Genomic DNA, 11,399 nt, shown 5'->3' on the forward strand with positions numbered 1-11,399 from the left:
GTCATTGGTTCAATTTGGGGTGAAACAAACAACAAACAGTCGCGATACTCGCGAATGTGTCAGATGTTTTTGTCTTCCGTCCCGTCCGTCCGTCCGTCAGGTTCGGATAGTTTATCCCACGCGCCAATCCTGTTGTTGTTTGTTCGGGTGGAGAAAAAAATCCCCGAGTCGCATAGCAACACGCAGCTTCCGCAGCTTTGCGAATGACCTTTCAGTTTGGTTTAGCGAAAAATTTGCGCGCGTTCAGAATCTGGTTTTGGGCGGTTTCGAAACTCTATATCTGTGTCATCCACCTTCTACTCGGCGGGCGTCGCAGCCGGATTTTTCCGATCGAGGGTAAACACCTTGCTTACGCAGGGTTGCTGAAATTCGCCTCACGCAACTCATTAACGTTCATCGCCTGCGAACGATTCAAGAACGGAGACAGCAAAGCATGTAATGTCGTCCTAGCTTCGGCTGGACATATACTAAAATTGGAACGATACAGAGAAGATTAGCATGGCCCCTGCGCAAGGATGACACGCAAAATCGTGAAGCGTTCCACATTTTTTGAAATTTTCGGAAATTGTAGAATGGATTTTCGCTGCATTCAATATTTCTGAACCTCTAAAGACCATCATAACAGCATTCCTTCCAATAGCTAGAACTTTTTTGAAACAGTTATCAGCTCAATGGCCAGCTCTTTCAGGTTTTGTATCATTTGATGGATAATTTATCATCCGCCGCAAATGATTCAATCACTGTCCTGCAGTGGAATTGTCGAAGCATCATGCCAAAACTTGATTCATTTAAAGTTTTGTTGCATAGTCAAAAATGTGATGTATTTGCTTTGTGCGAAACATGGCTTACATCAAACATAGCCTTAAATTTTAATGACTTTAACATTATACGTCTCGACAGAGACTCCCCGTATGGTGGAGTGCTTTTAGGAATTAAGAAATGTTATTCCTTTTATAGATTAAACATTCCTTCGACTTCTAGTATAGAAGTTGTTGCTTGTCAAATAAACATTAAAGGAAAGGACATTTGCATTGCTTCGGTATATATTCCTCCAAGAGCTCAAGTTGGACAACGACAGCTTAATGAAATTGTCGAAGCCCTTCCTGCTCCACGTTTGATTTTAGGAGATTTCAATTCGCACGGAATGATGTGGGGTTCCGTTTACAATGATAGCAGATCATCTCTAATATATAATATTTGCGACAATTTTAGCATGACGGTACTAAATATGGGTAGCATGACACGGATCCCAAGACCTCCTGCACGTCCAAGTGCATTAGATTTATCTCTTTGTTCGACTTCAATTCGACTAGATTGCACCTGGAAAGTATTTCCTGATTTACATGGTAGCGATCATTTACCAATCATCATCTCAATTAGCAGTAACAAAGGCATTGCTAATTCAGTTAATATTCCATATGATTTGACAAAAAATATTGACTGGATTAAATACCAAAGTAATATTTCAAGTGTCTTAACTTCAATGGAAGAGCTTCCCCCACTTGAAGAATATGACTTCCTCGTTTGTTCGATTCTGGAGGCCGCAGAACAAGCCCAAACCAAACGATTTCTTGGTCCATCGTCTAACAGAAGACCTCCAAATCCTTGGTGGGACAAAGAGTGCTCAGATGCTAAACACGCGAAACAAAATGCTTTCAAGACGTTTTTAAAACGAGGAGGAGGAACTCCTCAGAATTTTGAAAAATTCTTGGTTTTAGAAACCAAGTACAAGAACATACTTCGGGTTAAGAAATGCAGCTATTGGAGACATTTTGTGGAAGGTTTGTCAAGAGAAACCTCAATGAGCACTCTTTGGAATACGGCCAGACGAATGAGGAATCGTAACGTAGGAAATGAGAGTGAGGAGTACTCGAATCGATGGATATTTGATTTTGCGAGGAAAGTTTGTCCAGATTCCGTTCCTACGCATAGCATTGTTAGGGAGTCTTCTTCAAATGATGATTCCATTGATAGCCCCTTTTCAATGATGGAATTTTCCATAGCACTCATGTCTTGTAACAATAACGCTCCTGGATTGGACAGAATTAAATTCAACTTGGTGAAGAATCTGCCCGACCTCGCAAAAAGACGTTTGTTGGAATTGTTCAACAAGTTTCTTGAGCAAAATATTGTTCCACCTGACTGGAGACAAGTGAAAGTTATCGCCATTCAAAAGCCGGGGAAACCAGCTTCCAATCACAACTCATATAGACCCATTGCGATGTTGTCCTGCATCAGAAAATTGTTCGAAAAAATTATTCTACGACGTCTCGACACTTGGGTCGAGACGAACGGTTTGTTGTCAGATACTCAGTTTGGCTTCCGTAGAAATAAAGGGACGAATGATTGCCTTGCATTACTTTCGTCTGACATCCAAATTGCCTTCGCTCAAAAGCAACAAATGGCATCTGTATTTTTAGACATTAAAGGAGCATTTGATTCAGTTTCCATTGATGTTCTTTCAGACAAGCTCCACCAACATGGACTCCCAGCGGTTATAAATAATTATTTGCACAACCTTTTGTCAGAGAAACGCATGCATTTTTCACATGGCGATTTGGCAACAATCAGAATTAGCTACATGGGTCTCCCGCAAGGCTCATGCCTCAGTCCGCTCCTCTATAATTTTTACGTGAATGACATTGACAGCTGTCTAGTAACCCCATGTACACTAAGACAATTGGCAGATGATGGCGTGGTTTCAGTTACTGGATCCAAAGCTATTGATCTGCAAAAACCATTGCAAGATACCTTAGATAAATTGTCCGTTTGGGCTGTTCATCTTGGTATCGAATTCTCTGCGGAGAAAACAGAGCTGGTCGTCTTTTCAAAAAAGCATGATCCCGCGCAACTTCAGCTTCATATGATGGGAAGAATAATCGAACAGGTTTTGACTTTCAAATACCTCGGGGTGTGGTTTGATTCCAAATGCACGTGGGGAGGACACATTAGGTATCTGATAACGAAATGCCAACAAAGAGTAAATTTTCTTCGAACAATAACAGGGTCTTGGTGGGGTGCTCATCCGCAAGATCTAATAAAATTGTATCAGACAACGATACTTTCAGTGATGGAATATGGATGCGTTTGTTTTCGTTCCGCTGCAAATTCTCATATTATCAAACTTGAGCGAATTCAGTACCGTTGTTTGCGAATTGCTTTAGGCTGCATGCATTCGACACATACAATGAGTCTTGAAGTTCTGGCGGGAGTTCTTCCATTAAAAGATCGATTTTGGGAGCTTTCATCACGCCTGCTAATAAGATGTGATGTGCTGAATCCCATGGTAATTAATAATTTCGAACGACTAGTCGAGCTTCGATCTCAAACAAAATTCATGACAGTATATTTTAACCATATGTCACAGGAAATCAACCCTTCAAGATATATTCCTAACCGTGTCAGCCTCCTAAATGTACCTGACTCAACTTTATTTTTCGACACATCCATGCAGCGCGAAGTGCGTGGAATCCCGGACCACCTACGCTCTATGGAAATCCCAAAAATATTTTCAAGTAAGTTCAGGCATATTAACTCTGAGAAAATGTTTTACACGGACGGATCGCGAATGGAAGAAGCGACAGGGTTTGGTATGTTCAACAATAATGTTTCGGCCTCATTCAAGCTTCAAGAACCTGCATCTGTTTATATAGCAGAGTTAGCAGCAGTTCATTATAGCTTGAATGTAATCGTCACATTATCTCCAAACCATTATTTCCTCTTCACAGATAGTCTGAGTGCAATTGAAGCCATTCGCTCAAACGCTGCTGGCAAAAATGAACCGTTTTTCTTGGGTAAAATAAAACAGTGTCTGAACGACATATTGAATAATAATTATCTAATCACAATAGTTTGGGTTCCGGCTCATTGCTCCATTCCAGGCAATGAAAGAGCCGATATTTTAGCCAAACGTGGTGCTATTGAGGGTGAAATTTATGAGAGACCGATTGCTTTCAACGAATTCTATAGCGCGTCTCGCCAAAGAACACTTGCCAGCTGGCAAGCTTCTTGGGATAAAGATGATCTGGGTCGGTGGATGCACTCAATTATTCCTAAAATATCGACAAAGGCATGGTTCAGGGGACTGGATGTGAGTAGAGATTTCATTCGTGTGATGTCCAGACTCATGTCCAATCACTACACGTTAGATGCACATCTCCTTCGAATTGGACTTTCCGAGACTAATCATTGTGCTTGCGGCGAAGGTTACCGCGATATTGACCATGTTGTTTGGACATGCGTGGAGTTTCGTGATGTCAGATCTCAACTAATAAGTTCGCGACATTCTTGCTTGTCGTGACCTTCCATACATGAAACTTCTTTATCATTTCATTAAATCCATTGGAGTTCCAATTTAAATTTTATTTTATGTTAAACTGTTTTCTCTTCCATGAGTTCAACCAATAGCCAACTATAGGATATTGAATATAAGTGGTGAACTGATACAAACAATCCGTTATAAGATCATGTACAAAATAAATGTATTTTATTTAATGTAATTAAAATAGCAACTCGCTTGATAAAAACAGTGTTTAGATTAACTAATGAGTACCAACATACTAATATGATATTCGAAATGTATTAGGTTTAAACTACTATGTATTGTGGATGCCACGGCGAAGAAAAACTTATGTATATTGCCTATGAAATAAACGTATTTATGAAAAAAAAAAAAAAAGCATGTAATGCCGGACGAGGCAAAAGCTATGCTCAATATGTGACTGCCTGAGCGACTCGCAAGAGAGAAGAGATCTTGCTTCTTCATGCTGGTTGCTATTCCGCCGTGAGCCATTCTCTACCATTTCAAGAGCAGGTATCATCAGGCACGAGTAGCGCTTACATTGAGTCAATTTTTGACTCACTGTGAGTCAAAATGTCAGCAATCATGAATGCAAGTGTACGAAAAAAATTGAAGACAAAAATTAGCGATGCGATGGAAGCAATTTTTTATTTTGCTTAGTTTAATTGTCTCGTAGATATTGCCCTGATAAAAAGTGTGCGTTGAACATCACAAATTAGCTTGGAAAACTTTAAACGTAATATCATTACTTATTATTGGAAGATGGCGAAACGATTGGGTTGGATAAAAATTAAACTGATAAATAAAACTAATAGTCCACTTCAAAACGTCGTTTAAAATCGTATACTAATGTACATATAATGTACTTCCTACTGCAATAAAACTAATGAAACAGTTGATTCAGATTTCACCGAATACTATTCTCACGTTCGTACTCCGTGCTGTTGAAATTTTGCGGCAAGTAATGGCAGATAGATTTTAAAAAAGCTGGAGTTGAATCACCTGAGGACAATCACTTTTGTAAAGTGAAAATTTTGCAGTTTATATGGCTTATATAAGAAATAAAATAAAAGGAATTATTTTCCACATATAACTGTAGCAACACTTTTGATTCTCTTTCGGGTTGGTTTGATATTTATTTTATTTATGATTTTGAAAATGGACTGAAATATCTACAGTGATATTTTTTAAAATCACATATGATTATGAATGATCAAGTCCAATACGCAATATCAATATGCAATGCAAATAGAGTGACAAAAATATATTCTGAATATTGATTATAGAGGCAAGTCTAATCTTTTAATTCCAGGGATGATTTATTTTCTCATGTTTTTATTATATTAAACACAATTTAACGCTTCTTCGCATAGATTTGATTTATAGAAGTAATAGGAGTGCAGGGTTTTCCACAACGTTTGAACCTACTGCGACGCCATGTAACTGCTTGCTCTGCAAAAATCAAAGCAATTAAGAAGAATGGCTAACAAAGAAATAGTCATTACTAACTAAATACTCATTCAGCATCTTTTACCATACATCTACACAAATTATCGATTAGAATAACTGTACTACGATCAGGAAATTAAGACTTTTAAATTGAGAATCACGGTTGTGGTTCCGGCCAACTGCCACAGGATGTCGAAGCATTTTGTAAAACGCAACATAAAATTGGAGGAATAGATGTTCCATTGAAATTTACTTTTGCATTTTTGTATCGCCTTATTAACTTAGTTCTATTTTAATGCATTCATTAAATTTTTGCATTTAATATTATCATTTTTGGAGTTTCACAAAACTATTGCCTCGTAAGTTTTTCTTCCAAAAGCAAACAGCAAAATAATAACGTAATGTGATATCAGTTGAGAAATTGATGAGCTGAAATCAAATTAAGATTACAATCTGATATTGCTGTCAAAAATGTATTGAAAATAAAATGTTCTACAATTGACTCCCGAAGTGATCGGTTTAGCTTTTTTTTTTAAAAAGAACATCCGCTAGAAGAAATTGTAAATTCAATTTCATAACATTTTACAATATTCATATTACAGAGGAAACGATTTCAATTTGAAAAATAACACAATCCGCGTGGTTTATCGATTTGTCAGATAGTGCGATTTAGAATTTTTGTTACTCATATCACACATTCAGTTTTGAAACTACTCATTGTATTATTTACCTTAAAACTGTGTTGAGCAAAAAAAATTTTACGTGAATACTTCAAGGATCACATACAAAGAGTCCAAATGAAATATAATTCTGTTATCACATAATCAGGAGATAGTAGGAGAATATAGGATCAAGAAAAAAAAATGCATTTAATTCCACTTTATTTAACGTCACTAATGTCACGAGACAGATAATTTTGTTGTGTTTGATTGTATGATACTTGATTTTTAGATATTTATTTCGTTATTGGAAACTGCGGAAGGTCTTCATTGCATGATTATCCATGGCACAGTTTCCAACAAGTAACTGTAGAGAGTTTGTTTGTTTTTGATAATAATAGAAATATCATTCTTCAGTAAAATCTTATGTTGGCCTCCAAATTAGTGCCTTATATAAAATTATAGAAGTTCTATTTCGGTTTTAGTTTCTATTATATTGTAGCTCTAACGCCCTGTATATTGAATGTGACGGAATTATTTGGTGTTTATGGTTCTTCTAGTATTTGTACGAACTGATAGTGTTTATCATCAAAGTTGGTCTCAACTTTTTTGGTAGTTGACTTGATTCGACACAACTTGTCTCGAAGTCAATACAAATACTATTAGTTTATTATGAATGATTAACATGAAATTAAAAGCAATCATCACATATGTTTATAATTATTAAGGAAACGATCGTCGAATGGCTTTGTAATCGGTATATAAATAGTTTCACGATCATGAGAAACAATAATAATTGACAAAAACTGTGGACTATTACTTCTCAGGCATAATAAACAACCCTACATTCGACCGAATGAAAAATACCAATTTGGCATTTCGAATGAGGTATAATTTGTTTGGAAAAGTCGAACTCGATCGAAACACAAAATGAATTTATTATAGAACTACGGAATAGGAGTGAAAGTTACATATTTACGACACACAAAAACGCTCCATTAATAACCCTTTACAGTTTGATGATTAATCAATAACATATTCTGGCAGGTATCAAAGTTGTCCCTCATGCTACAAATCACGATTGAAGTATAGCAAACACCGAAGAAATGTGCAGTGAAGACAATTCAAAAAGATTCGACATCTTTCTTATAAGCTTTATACAGGAATAAAATTTTATCCTGGGCGGTCATTCAGTTGTACCACCATACGTCGCAGAGAACGAATCACCGTGAGTAGAAAATTCGACTCAACGCGAGTCATCATCACCACCGAATAGCTTTCTACCTAAATGCTTCGAAACGAACTCACTGCGAGCGAACAGAGTGCATATATGATGCTTGCTTGCTTTGCCAAGCGGTTCAATTCTCTGAGTGGAAGGAAAGAATGAATAAAGCAGACACGGAATATATACAAACTGCTCGCCGCACGGGTAGAGCATCGCCGGTGAAGAGAATAGTTCACGAGTAATGTTTCATTGATAGGATCAGCAACCTTGCTTACGCCTATCAGCGCACCATGGACCTGGGTTTAAATTGAAATTTTTTTTTCTGACAATTATTTTATTATCGCTACTACGAAGAACCTGCCCGGTTTGATCATCGGAAAGTCTACGTCGTTTTTTTTTCCTGTCTGCACCGGTTGATCTTAATATAACATATTTGAAAAAAAAATACCGTGAGTTGGTACGGGTTATATCGAAATCATTCTTTTCGCCGTATCTATCTAATCTAATTTGTTGCAGTGATAATTAGCGGGGAAGAATTAAATGTGTATTTTTGATCCATATTATCGTTGTCGACCTTTTCTGCATAAAAACATATCTGAGCTTAATATATACGAATCATGAGAATGTTATTGAAAAGTGGGATGATGTATGCCAAAAACCAAACAAATAATGAATTCATTAGTTTTGCCAAGGAACTTCTCGGGATCTATTTTTGTTAGTGTCAACTCAATCATTACTTTTCTTGCGTAGAAGCTCTCTAGTCTTTTTTTATTAAACCCTTTTGCACATTCTACTCGCATATCGATTCCATCATAGCATGCTATGCTTCTTTCGCAGGTGACAAAATCTCATGTTTGGTTTTCTATTCGTGTGAAACTTGTAATCGTTCGATATAATTAAATTTGCGTTATCATTTCCGGTCTTGATGTAATTAAATTCCACAGAAGTCAACTCAAACAGTGACCTTGTAGGTTCCAATGCCACCAACACCCGAAAAAAATATTCTGAAATCTCTCGTTCAGCCCAGTACGTTCAAGATAATTCCGAATTGAAATATTCGCATATGCCTACATCTGATTTTGGTCAAAGTTATGGCAAAAGAGCTGAATCTTTTCCTAACGTTGTTGCTTCGAAGGATGAAATTGTGAGTATAAATGGAAGCAATACGTTTGATTGATTCCAAAGGAAACTATTTCGTAACTGAGATAGAAACACAAAATAGTGTCTTAGAATTGCATGAAAAGTGAAGATCTTTTTCTATCTCGAAAAAAATTTATGCAATTCTAAGACATTCGACAATAACAAAAATTTCGATTTCGGAAATCTCAAAAGTCCCAAAAAGTCGTTTTTGTCAAAAACAAATTTGTTTCTAGATGACACTAAACCTCGTCGTTTCATGCAATTCTAAGACATTTGGCATAGAAAGTTTTTCTTACAATTTCGGAAATCTATTTTTTTTTGTCTCAGTAAGTCGATTTTCTCCAAAGACTTTTAAAATCGAAAAATTTTATTCTTTCGATCTCGGAAATCAATTTTTAATTTTAAATCTCCGAAATTTTTCGAGATGACACTAAATGTCGATGTTTCGTGCAATTTTAAGACTTTTGGCATGAAAAGTTTTTTTCTGACGATTTCTGAAATCTCTAAATTTTCCTAAGTCCTAGAAAGTTGATTTTTTCGAAAAAAAATCTTTTCGAGAAGCTTTTGTTCCATTTCAGAAAACAATTTTTTCAAAACCCAGAAATTTGATTTCAACAAAAAAATTTTGAGATGATGATGATTAAGACTTTTGTCATAACAAACTTATTTTTCGATTTCGGAAATCAATTTTTTTTGCCAAGAAAGTCGATTTTTTAATAACAAAAAAATTTCTCGAAATTACTAAATTTCGACGTTTTATGCAATTGTAATACTTTTGGCATAATTTTTTTTTTTAGATTTTGCAGAAAATAATTTTTCAGTCCCAGAAACTCAATTTTCACGAAAAAATTTTGTTGGCGTTAAATCTTTACGTTTCATGCAATTCTAAGACATTTTGGAATTCAAAAAAAAATTCGATTCCGGAAATCTAAATTTTTTCAAGTCTAAAAAAAATTCGAATTTTTCAAAAAAAATTTTTCTCGGGATGTTTTTTTTTGGATTCCGGAAGTCTATTTTTTTTCAAGATTATTTTTGCAAAAAAAAATTTTCGAATCGACACTCAATCTCGTCGTTTCATGCAATTCTAAAACTTTTGACATGAAAAAAAATATTCGAGTCGATTAAAAAAAAAATTCTCGAGATGACACAAAATTTCGACGTTTTTATGCAATTGTAAGACTTTTGGTATAAATTTTTTTTCGATTTTGCAAAAAAACTATTTTACAGTCCCAGAAACTCGATTTTCACAAAAAAAAATTATTGGCGCTAAATCTCTACGTTTCATGCAATTCTAAGACTTTTGACAACAAAAATATATTTTCGATCTCGGGAATCAAAAATCCCAGAAAGTCTATTTTTAAAAAAAAGTTTTTTCGGGATGTCACTAAACCTCGACGTTTCATACAATTTAAAAAAAAAACTGTTGGTCCCAAAAAGCCGAAATTAAAAAAAAATATTTTTTGGAATTGACACTAAATCTAGACGTCATTCGTAACCGAATGTTCGAAGTGAGCACACGCGTTTTTTTAACAATCGACATCGGTAAGACGAAGGTGCCTATCACAGCAGAGGCTGTAGTATAGGCATTAAATAAAAGTGATAAAAAGTAGCATCCCCGCAAGTGAGTTCTGTCTGTGCACCGGTTTTGTATCGGTATCGACAGTAGACGCTATTGTGCTATCCTCGGGCAGCAGTTATTTCTATTGTTTGCTACCCGCATCGCAGCAGCCAAATCCTGAGTCAAGGTCACGCTGAAGCACAACGAAGGAGTGAAGGAGCAACTCACCTAACAGCTTACCGTGACATACTGTTAAGTATTTTCTCAAACTTTTTCTTTCAACTTTTACTATTCATATATTTTCTTTTCATTTTATTTCTTTCTTTCTCATTTCAAGTGCGGGAGACTTCTTTACTCCCGCACTTTAAATATGAATATTGATGACAGTGGGGGTGTCTCGGAGGAGGGCGAAGCTGAACGAATGAACGAAGAACATTTAGAGGCTGAGTTTGCTTCCGAGATGCCATCTACCCCTCCTATACCATCTCCCCCCCCGATACCATCTCCCTCTCCAATGCCATCTCCCTCTCCGATGCCTCCATCTCCCTCTAAGATATTGCCTGCTCGCCAAAAAGTTTACCAAGACGATGGCTCGGGGGGTCCGTGGGTGGTATACTTCCGGCCCAAATTAAACTCTCTCAGAGTTTTAAATATTGCTCGGGACCTGGAAAAACATTTCTCGGCAATAAAAACAATAGATAAGGTTTCGCCAAACAAGTTACGCGTTGTTGTGTCCGACCTGAAGCAAGCAAACGGGATTGCTACCAGCGAGTTGTTCACGAAGGAGTACCGCGTGTACGTCCCGTCTCATGTGGTGGAGATCGACGGTGTGGTCCGTGACGAAAGTCTGACAATCGAAGATCTGATGAAGGACGGGGTAGGCCGTTTCAAAAACCCCGACCTTCAACCAGTGAAAATTTTGGAGTGCAAGCAATTGCACTCCAAATCGATAGATGGTAAATTTTACCAATCGGACTCATTTCGCGTGACTTTTGCCGGATCTGCACTTCCAAATTATTTGGTAGTGAGTGGAGTTCGTCTACCTGTTCGGCTGTATGTACCGCGGGT

At 36.7% G+C, this 11,399-nt stretch overlaps 1 non-coding gene across 1 annotated transcript; it reads left to right on the forward strand.

Moving 5' to 3' along the window:
* Window positions 1-443: 443 nt before the first annotated feature.
* On the forward strand, window positions 444-550 carry LOC131433387 (U6 spliceosomal RNA). Its single transcript, XR_009230188.1, has one exon. It is a non-coding gene; the product is annotated as a U6 spliceosomal RNA (small nuclear RNA).
* Window positions 551-11,399: the final 10,849 nt, after the last annotated feature.

Source organism: Malaya genurostris, chromosome 2, assembly GCF_030247185.1.
Source record: "Malaya genurostris strain Urasoe2022 chromosome 2, Malgen_1.1, whole genome shotgun sequence".
Lineage (NCBI taxonomy): Eukaryota > Metazoa > Arthropoda > Insecta > Diptera > Culicidae > Malaya > Malaya genurostris.